The sequence below is a fragment of the Dasypus novemcinctus genome, chromosome 1 (genome assembly GCF_030445035.2).
Source record: "Dasypus novemcinctus isolate mDasNov1 chromosome 1, mDasNov1.1.hap2, whole genome shotgun sequence".
Lineage (NCBI taxonomy): Eukaryota > Metazoa > Chordata > Mammalia > Cingulata > Dasypodidae > Dasypus > Dasypus novemcinctus.
The window spans coordinates 128,151,684-128,163,062 of NC_080673.1; the positions used below are offsets into that span (position 1 = coordinate 128,151,684).

Genomic DNA, 11,379 nt, shown 5'->3' on the forward strand with positions numbered 1-11,379 from the left:
GGCCGACTAACACAGTACCATTTTAATAATTTTTCATCAATTGTTAACAAAGGTAAGTATTGTTAAAAAGAGTGTAATTATTAAAAAATGCAGTCATCAATTGCAACAAATGTTCTACACCAAATATAAGGTGTTGGTGATGGGGCAGTGTATCGGAGTCTTGTATTTTATGCATCATTCTTCCATAAACCCATAACTTCTCTAATAAAATAAATAAATAAACTTCAGGAAAAAATGTGTTTAAAAATTATTGCTAATCAGAAACGTTTCAATTTTACAACTCACTAATAATGTTTCATGATATTTTAGAATTGATGTCTAATTTGGGAAAACCTTTATCAAGGCTTTTTGATCTATGAGCTATAAGAATTCAGGGCATCACTGAAAACTGACATTTATTAATTAGTTTGTCCTCTGTTTACTTACTGTAGAAGCAAAAGCATATTTCATATCAAGAAGAAATTTCAATCTCTTTCCAATGTGTTCTTATGATTCCCTCCTTTTCATTAATTAGTGTATAAAACAATCCAGGAATCTATCCATTACTTCCATTAAAAAAGTTATCTCGGCGGGCCGCCCCTGTCAGCGCTTTCCCCGGGCGCCTTGGTGCGCTCAGTCCACAACCTTGGAGAGCGCCCGGGGCCAGCGGGCGGCGGCCCTCGCCTGGGGACCATCCAGCAGACGCAGGGGGACAAAGCGGCTCTAGACCCATCACATACACGCGGACGCAAGTTAAAGGATTTAATATGAAGCCCAGGAGCAGATAATGCCAAATAGCAAGCAGTATTGGTGCACATTTGGTGAGTGGGGCAGCATTTCCTTCTCCCACTGCTGCTGAAATGGCAGAAATTAGTAGAATTCACTATGAAATGGAATACACCGAAGGTATTACCGAGTGAGGGTCCCAGAAAAATTAAAGGTAGCACCACCAAATGCTGACATGGAGCAAGGATTCCAAGAAGGAGTTCCAAATGCTAGTGTAATAATGCAGGTTCCAGAGAGGATTGTTGTAGCAGGAAATAATGAAGATGTTCCATTTGCAAGACCAACAGATCTTGACCTTATTCATTCAACTCCCTTTAAACCTTGGGCGCTAAAAACACCACCTCGTGCACTTACGTTAAGTGAAAGATCACAAGATTTTCTGGATTTAGGAAGACCTCCTCCAACCCCTCAAAATGAAGAAATCCGTACAGTTGGCAGGCTGAAAAGAGAGCGCTCTATGAGTGAAAATGCTGTTCGCCAAAACGGACAACTGGTCAGAGGGGATTCCATACCTGTGCTGCGTGGCTGGTCAGCTGCCGCCGCTTGTAGTCCTCATCAGGACAACGTCAGGGACGGCATTTCAAACACAGATACTTCCGTTGAAGGAACCTCAGATGATATGGCTGCTGTAGATGCAGCTTCATTAAGACGACAGATAATCAAACTAAATAGACGTCGACAACGTCTAGAAGAGGAGAACACAGAACGGGCTAAAAGAGAAATGGTCGTGTATTCAATTACTATAGCATTCTGGCTGCTTAATAGCTGGCTCTGGTTTCGCCGCTAGAGGAAACCTCAGCTTTCAAAAATATTTGTCTCAACAGCTGGAAATATGAAGAATTTGCAAACTTCTTTGTTTCTGTCTTTGTGTTGTATGCCGTTTTATAGTCCAGATTCTAAAACTGTATTTCTTCCAGAAAGGAAGGGGGGGAAGGACTTAGATTTGTAGAAGTAAAGTTATGTTCTACCACTCAGCTGTATGCACTTCCAACCAGTTTTACGGAAAAACCTACTTAAAATTCTCCCTTTGCAAGTTTTGTAAATAGGTGCCAGTTGTTTTTGAAAGGAATTGATTCTTTGCCTCATCATTATTTTACATAACTAATTCTCTGAGTGGGGGAGAGAATGCATAGGAATAGATTTAGAGAATATCTGTAAAAGAAAAATAATCCTTTCTTTTGTCTTGTTTCTCAAACACTGTTAGCCACATTTCATTTATGGGCATTTTTGTAACTGCCAGTCAACATGAACACTTTTGAAGTCATAGTTTGAGGTCAGATTTAAGAAAATAAGCCACCCAATAGTTCATGTTTACTTTCATTAAGCACCTGTACAGATTAAATTAAAATAGCTACTAACATCTCAGCAGTTATCTAGTACATGTGCAATATGTGCACTATTTTCATTTTAGTTTTGCTGGTGGTTTTCTATAAAATAATGTTTTTACTACGTCCATGTGTGAATGATTTTTAAAACTACAGAATAAGGTACAAATGTAGTATATTTAATAAACTGTCAAGCAAAAAAAAAACAAACAAAAACATTATCACTTTCTTTCCAGGGGTATTACTTTTGGAATTGTAATGTGTTGAATATTATCTCCCAAACTTCGTGTCCACCCAGAACCTATGAATGTGACCTTATTTGGAAATAGGGTCTTTGCAGATGTAATCAAGTAAAAATGAGGTTACACTGATTTAGAGAAGGCCCTAAATCCAGTACCTGGTGTCCCTATAAGGAGAGGAAGATTTGAAGACACAGACACGTAGGGAAGAAGGCCGTGTGACGATGAGGGCAGAGACTGGAATGACGAAGCTGCAAGCCAAGGAAGGCCTAAGACTGCAGTGACCATCAGGGAGCTGGGAAGAGACCAGGAAGGATTCTCCTACAGTCTTCAGAGCAAGTGTGGCCCCATGGCCACTGTGATTTCAGACTTCTTTCCTCCAGAACTGTGAAGGAATAAATTTCTGTTGCTTTAAGCTAACCAATTTATGATAATTTGTTACAGCAGCCCTAGGAAAGTAGTAGAAAAATTATCAGAGAAAAAAATTGTTAAAGTTTGCTTCTTGGGGAGTGGATGTGGCACCCACCTCCCACATGGGAGGTCCCCTCCTAAAGAAGACAAGCAGACACCACAACCAGGAGATGCACACTGCAATCAACAGACACAGCAATGAGCAGAAGCCGCAGCTGCCACAACCACCTCAATGAGCAAAAGTCACAACCAGCACAGGCTGCAACAAGCAGAGGCCACCACCAGCAGATGCCGCAGATGCCACAACTGCCACAACAAGCAGAAGCTGCAATCAGCAGATGCTGCAACCAGCAACAACCAGCAGATGCTGCAATCAGCAGATGCCACAACTATCAGGGAGCAGTTTTGGCTCAAGCAGTTGGGCACTCGCCTCCCACCCAGGAGGTCCCGGCTTCAGTTCCTGGTGCCTCGTAAAGAAGATGAGCAGACAAAGAGCAGACAGACAAGGGAGACAATTTGGGTAGGGGGAAGGGAATAAAAATAAAATAAAAAATATATAAATTTTTAAAACTTTGCTTCTTAGTGTCTGAACACATTCTAATTCATTGCTCATTTTTAACACTTTGATTTCATGTTACATTAATTTTTTCAGTATTAAAAATCAGTATTTTCAATTAGTTTATCTGAATTTTCTTAGTTCTTTAAGAAAAGTTACTTTTCCTTTAGTCCAAATTAAGAGTCAATTTTTTTTAGTGAAACATCCCAAATATATTTCTAAATTCCAGTAAAAATGGTATGTCTTCAATTCAAGTTCCCCTCAGCCAAATTCCAAAAGTGTTGGTGGCCACTCAAATGCCTCCAAACACAAAGGAAAATGATATAGTGGAAAAAGCAGACCTAACTGGTTGCAGTTAAAATGTCTTACTTCTGCAAAAGTCAAAATATATATGGCTGCGTGAACACTCTGCTATGGCCCCTCCTGAGACCTCAGAAGAAGCCTGTGCATATAAGGAACGCTGATGTTAAAATTCATTAGCTTCACAAGAGTACATTTTTATTAAGTAATATTTAAGTATTTCACCCTGTAGTATGTGCTTTATATGTATTAATATAAACACATATGAGTTAATTACTATTGGCTAGATGCAGAAATTGAGGCACAGAGAAGTTAAGTAACTTGATCAGGTAACTAGACAGTGGTAGAAACAGTAATCAAACCCAGATAATCTGATTCTAGGGCCCTCACTCTTAACCATTACTCTACATGGTGGCTCCAGTATTCAGGAATAAAAGGACGTAAACAATCCATTTGATGATATTTCTGTTACATTCACTAGGAAATGGTAGCTTATAAAAACATGGTCTATTCTACCGAATATTAAAGAATTAATAACTCTTCTTCACAAACTCTTCCAAATAATAGAAAAGGAGGGAACACCTTTCAATTCATTCTTTGAGGCCAGTATGATCCTGACTGCAAACCCAAAAAAAGATATCACAAGAAAAGAAAATTGCAAACCAAAACCTCTTGTAATCTAGATGCTCAACATGATAAAGGCATCTAAGAAAAACCCTACATGTTGCTTAACAGTGAAAGACTGGATGGACACTTTCCCCTAAGAACAGGAACAGAACAAAGATGTCTACTCCCACCACAACTTCTATTCAACATTGCACTGGTGGATCTAGCCAGTGTAATTCGACAAGAAAATTAAATAATAGGTCTTCAGCTTGGAAAGGAAGAAATAAAACTACCTTTATTCATGGATGACTTGATCTTTTATATAGAAAACCCTAGGCAATCCACTAAAAGCATTAGTACTAATAAATTAGTTCAGCAGTTGCAGCATACGAGATCAATATACAAAATTCAATTGTATTTGTATATACTAGCCATGGACAATCCAGAAATGAAATGAAGAAAACAACTCCACTTACAACAGAAGTGATGAAATACTTCGGAATAAATTTGACAAGTACAAAGCTTTTCCTTTGAAAACTGCAAAAGAGTCTTAAAAGAAATTAAAGAAACTCTAAAGACATGGAAAGCTATCCCATGTTCATGGTCAGAAGACTTAAAATTGTTAAAATGGCAATACTTACCAAATTCATCTACAGGTTCAACACAATCTCTATCAGAATCTAGCTGGCTTCTTTGTGAAAATTGACAAGCTGATACTAAAACTCTTACGGAAACTCAAGGGACCCAGCATAGTCAAAACAATCTTGAAAAAGAAGAACAAGTTCAGAAGACTCACACTTCCTGATTTCAAAACTTACTACAAAGCAACAATAATCAAGACAGTGTGATATCCACATAAGGATAGAAATAGAGATTACTGGATAGAACTGAGAGCTCAGAAATAAACCCACATATCTATGGTCAATTGATTTTCCACAAGGGTGCCAAGATCATTTAATAAGAAAGAAAGGTCTTTTTCTACAAATGGTGCTATGATAACTGGGTATCCACATGATAAAGAAGATCAAAAATTAACTCCAAATGGATCAGAGACCTGTAAGAGCTAAAACTATAAAACTCCTAGAAGAAAACCCAGGGGCAAATCTTGAGCTTAGATTTGGCAATAAGTTCTTAGATTTGATAGCAAAAACACCAGCAATGAGAGAAAAAATAGAAAAATTGGACTTCACCAAAATTAAAAACTTTTGTGCTTCAAAGGACACAAATTAAAGAGTGAAAAGACAACTACAGAATGGGAGAAAATATTTGCAGATCATATATCTGTTAAGGGCCTTATATCTTTATATAATAAACTCTTACAATTCAATAATTTAAAAAGTAACGCAATTTTAAAATGAGCAAATGTCAGAATAGACATTTCTCCAAATAAGATATTCATATGACAATAGCTCATGAAAATATGTTCAACATCATTGGTGATCAAGGAAGTACAAACCAAAACCACAATGAGAGATATCATTGCATACCACTGGGATTGCAATAATCAAAAAGCCAGATAATAGCAAATATTGGTGAGGATGTGGAGAAATTACCCTTATATACTGCTGGTATGAATGCAAATTGGTGCAGCTACATTGGATAATAGTCTGACAGTTTCTCAAAAAATAGTTACTATTTGACCCAGCATTCCTACTCCTAGTTATATACTCAAGAGAAATGAAAACATACGTCCACACAAAAAATGTACATGAATGCTCATAATAACAGTATTATTCCTAATAGCCAAAAGGTGGAAACAATCCAAATGCCCACTGACTGATGAACAGATGCATAAAATGTATTACTAGGCAATGAAAATGAATGAACTGATACATGCTACAATATGGATGACCTTGAAAACATTATGCTAAGTAAAAGAAGTCAGTCACAAAAGACTGCATATTGTATGATTCCATTTATGTGAATTGTCCAGAATAGGCAAATCTATAAAAATAGACTAGTGATTGCATAAGGATAGGGGGATGGGGAAGATGGGGTGATAGCTAAAAGTACAGGATTTCTTTTGGGAGTAATGAAAATGTTCTAAAATTGATTGTGCTGATGGTTACACAACTCTATGAATATGCTAAAAACCATTGAGTTGTACACCTTAAATGAATTAATTGCATGGTATGGTGTGTTGATAATATCTCAATAAAGCTGCTACAAATTTTTTATTTAAAAATAGCTTACATCTAGATTTTGTTAATTATAAAGTAAGATTTAAAAGCTGTAGCTCCTCTATTACAAATCAGTTCGAGGAATATGAATACCCTAACGGGGAGAAGGAGGTCAAATGAACAGAAAAGGGCAATTTACAAAACAAGAACTATAAATGATTATAAAAAGGAAGAAAATGTTCAATCTCATTCATATTAAAAGAACAATAAAAGATCAGTTTTTGACTGCCCCCAATCTTTAAAGTGTTGCACTGAAAATAAAAGACTTAATATGGAAATGCAGAGCAAGTTTATTGAACTAAAGTTATGCTAATGCAGGAGCAGCACCAAAGGGGTTTCTGCTGGAAGAGGTAAGCTGGGGGAGCAGCTTATATGGCTGTTTGAAACAACGGGAAGGTATGGGGTAATGAGCCATTTGGAGATGATAAGATTGTGGCCATTTGGTGATGTAAGATTGTGGCCATTTGGTGAACATCAGCAGACTTTGCTGGTGTCAACTTGAACTCTTTCATGCAGTTCTTCCTCCCAGGCTGGCGCAGGGGTTTTTTATCAGCACTACAAAGGATTATTGGTATGTCAGCCTGCTTCAGTTAACATTTGTTTCTTCTTTATAATTCCCTGGATAAAATGGAAGCTCAAGCAAATCAAGCCAGCTAGTAAAATCATTGATCATTTCAATTTCACAACAGTAATAATATACCCACTGTTGGTGAGAGTGCAAAGTATACATATTTTCAGCAGGGTAATTTAGCAGTATGTATCAATGTCATAAAAATGTTCATGGACTTTATTCCACCTCTGGTAGTTTATTTTAAAGAACCAATCAGAGGTGGTTATAAGGTTTTTATATAAACATGGTCATGTTCATAGTGACTAGAAATAGGTCACATCATGATGCCAAGCAATAAGGGATTGCGTAACTAAATTATGATAACTCCATATGATGGAATATCATACAAGGTTAACTTAGAGAAACATTTAATGGCATGGAAAATGTTGACAGTGTGCTAGAAAATATAAACATGCAGCTATGAAAATAATTGAGCAGGGTTAGGACAGAACAGTCTGTGATCCAGGAAGGAAATCCTTGGGAGCAGGATGGAGAATATGAGAGGCCAGGATAGGAAGCTGGAGCCAAGGGAGGCAGATTAAAGGACTGTATCTGGAGGTAAGAAAAGGAAAGTTCCAGAAGGGACCAATAATTCCAGAAACTAGATATCTCAGCCATCCAAAGCTTCCTGGATCTTCAACTTCTGAGTAACATTTTCTGCTCTAAAAAATGAGGGTTTGAATATGTAAGCCTGAGGCAAGGCAACTCGATGTGGGTGTTTCATCAGGAAATTTAATCAAGAAACTATTTTCCTGTATGTGTATATATGTGTGCATATGTGTGCTGCCTTTGTTTTTGTTTGTTTTTCTCTTCAACAGCAGGTGAATATGCTTTTGAGAAATCCTAGATTTATCTCCACCAAACTAATTGGAAAATAAATAGCCCAGAAAGAGATTGGAACTGCCAGGATTAATACCCACACCCTGGGAGTTTTACACTGGCAGTGGGTTAACATGTTCCCAAAAAAGCAGGCTGACCCTGTCACCATTCAAATCCCAGGAAAGCCAGTTGGGGAAGAAACACTCAAGAAGGAAAAAGAAGGCCCTTTCTTTCCTGCCTGGGGAAGATGTCTAAAGATGTTTGAAGCATCAAGCCAGAGTTTCATATCAGTAGTTTTCAAGTGTTTAGGTGTCAGAGGGAAATAGCTACTGTGTTCCTATTGGTTCTGATAATGGCTATTTTTGCAGACAGTTGGTCTGTTTCTTATCTTATGGCATCTCATCTTTTAGTCTTTATAACAGAGATTGACCTATCATGCAAGTTCTGCTCTTGTATTTTCAGAACCTGCATATCCTCCATCTAAATGAAAGTCAAGGTCCTGATAACTCACTGCTAAAAATAGATTTGAGCTTTACAGGCTGTGCTGAACAGAGGGAGGGTGGAGATGGTGAGTGGTGGCACAAATACAGTTTGTTTTTATTTTGTTTTTTAAAGATTTATTTTATTTATTTCTCTGCCCTTTCGCTGTCCCCCATTGTCTGCTCTCTGTGTCCATTTGCTATGTGTTCTTCTGTGTCTGCTTGCATTATCCGGTGGTACTGGGAAACTACATCTCTTTTTTGTTGTTTCATCTTGCTGCGTCAGTCTCCATGGGTGCACACCACTCCTGGGCAGGCTGCACTTTTTTCACGCAGGGCAGCTGTCCTTATAGGGCACACTCCTTGTGCGTGGGACGCCCCTATGCAGGGGTGCCCCTCAGTGGCATGGCACTTCTTGTGCGTAGCAGCACTGTGTGTGGTCCAGCTCACCACACGGGCCAGGAGGTCCTGGGGATCGAACCCTGGACCTTCCATATGGTAGACGGACGCTCTATCAGTTGTGCCACATCTGCTTCCTCAAATACAGTTTTTGGAAGATAATTTTCTTGGTATGTGCCTAGAAGTTACCAATTTATTATGCTTATGTTATGTAATGTTTGTAAGGTTTTTCTTCATAGACACAATAATATATTATCTGCTGAGCTCATATTTAAACACAATAGAAACTGTCTTATTCTGCATGAAAATTCACTTTCTAGAATATTCAGATTTCTGAAGCTATGTGTCTTAAATGCAGCCCCACTGCATTTTAAAATCTTTGCTGCTGCTTCTGTTCAGTTTAACAAACATTAGCAGGGAAGCTACCCTATTCCAGGTACGGGGTGTGGGGGTGGGGGGTGGGAAACAGGAGAAACTGAGTGACTGGTTCAGCCCCCGCCCTCAGGGAATTCAGAGCTCAATAGGGGAGACAGCCTAGTAGACAAATAACAATGCCACACTTTGATTTGCTGAAGGATAGGAGTGTGTGCAAAGTACAGCAGCAAGACCAGGAGAGAACAGTTATCTCAGGAGGGGGAGGAAGATTAGGTAAGGCTTTATTACAAAGGTGATTCTTGGCTCCTTGTAAGCAATTGCTTCTACTGTGTAACCTTCAATCAGAAGATATATTCATTTCTAAAAGTGAGCAACTTCCTCCAAAAAACAAATAACAGCATCTGAGCTACTCAGGAATATGTGTTAAAAGAACATCCTGAAGGTGAAAGTTCTACCAACCCTGTTGTCTTCTGAATATGTATGAAATCCATAAGATGCCAGGGAAGTGTTGGATTCCTCTAGGTTCTTGGCTGTCACATAAAAGAATTCAGGAACAGTTTAGTTAGGCCAGAAAAAGAATTTATTGAGAAATGGGGGGAAGAACAAAGCTTGCTGAGAAATAGGAGAGAAGGACATTAGTACACACCGAGATTTGATGTGGGCTCCTCTAGGCAAAGAGAGCTAGATTTGGCTTGTGTGGTACTTTTAATATTAATTATCCCTCCCCTTCTTATTGTTTGGGGGAGGGGCCCCAGCTGTTTGCTGTTCTGACTGATTACCCCACCCATCAGTTCTCCAGGGAGACCAATGATGAGTCCCCTTGAGGATATCTGGGGCTTTTCCTTGGCCTGGAATGAGACCTCATTCCAAATAGGGTTGTCATGGGGTCCTCTGACAGCCTCCTTTGCAGCACTTTTTCCCCTCAGGGGGTTTCCAAGCAGGGTTCCAGGGTCCCAGGGCCACACTTTTCGTGGCCATGCTTTTCTGCCAGGTCTTAGACTCATCTTTTCTTTTCCTAAACTAGCCTGCCTCAACTCCCCTCTCAGAGGGTTTATACCCTTATTCTTAAGGGGACACTGAAGGATGATGGTCATTCTTCATACTTCCTGCTGGTTAGGGGCAATAGGTCCTACCTGACAAGGTGTAAAACCTTCTTGCTACTCTATTGCAATTGGGGAAAGTCTGGCACCATGGGTGGAGCTGGATGAAATTTCTGAATGGCTAATGAGGCTTTGATTTGGACCATAAAAATGAGAAAGGCCAGGTGCTTTCAGAGGCTATATCCTCCCAAAGTTGATGGGAAACAGCATTCTTCCTTGAGTTCTTTTATACTGTTGGTTAACTTTAGGGAGAGATTGTGGTAGACCTGCTGGGTTTGGTATAAATTGCCAAACCCAATTCTCATAGTGCTGGTTATGCTTAGGACATCTAGGAGAGATATGAGGAGAGGCACTGCCCTAGACATTAACTCACAAAGACAGTATAGGCAACAACAAGACAAGCATATGGCAAGCAAAATAAAGATATTACTTAACAGAGCCATTCTTTTGTCTTATAGACACATTCATTAATTACTTAGAAAATGAATTAAGTTCACCAGGACTTTTAACATGTTCAATATCCCTCTGCATATGATCAAGAATAGAAAAGATATTATCATAATCATCAGGCATATAGGTACAGTACTTAATACTAGTTAATGCACAAGTTCCTCTTCAGGAGCTTCAGGTAATAGATCTAAGCTCCAGGTTTACAATACCTTACATGTTATCTCTCCATAGGAACAGGCCATAATGCCAATTGTGTTTGTTTAAGTTCTATTCATAGTACACTAGTAATTGTTGCTTCACATAGTATGTCCTTCACACAGCCAGCTTGCTGCAGCACAGTTGATCCTAAGGAGAGACTAGGAAGGTAAGGTTCCAGTGTTTCACTGGCCTGGTGCATAGCACCCTTTGGCACTATGAAACACAGCCAGTCTGGAGGCAACATCCATAGTACATCTGGCCATATTGAGGCATTGCCAGCTGCTGCAGGAGCCTGAAACTGCATCATACTCTCCTCCATCCACTTCAGGAGCAGTTGAAAGATGTAGTAATTACTTTTATTGTTTCAGGGGCCAGTGACCAACGTAGCCAATAAATCAAATGGAGAGGCAACATGCAAGGTACTTGGGACTGGTTTGAATGCATAAGAGAGTTTGACAATACCGAAGTCTATCTCTTTTGATTTCTATACACTTTCTAAATACTTCCAATGCAGTTAAAACATATAAAATAAACTTAACTTTTTAGTACTTTACTTTTTACTTCTAC

General features: G+C 38.9%; 1 pseudogene; it reads left to right on the forward strand.

Annotated features, from left to right (window-relative positions):
• The first annotated feature begins 824 nt into the window (after nucleotides 1–824).
• LOC101414189 (mitochondrial fission factor pseudogene) lies at nucleotides 825–1,552 on the forward strand (annotated as a pseudogene).
• The last annotated feature ends 9,827 nt before the right edge of the window (nucleotides 1,553–11,379 follow it).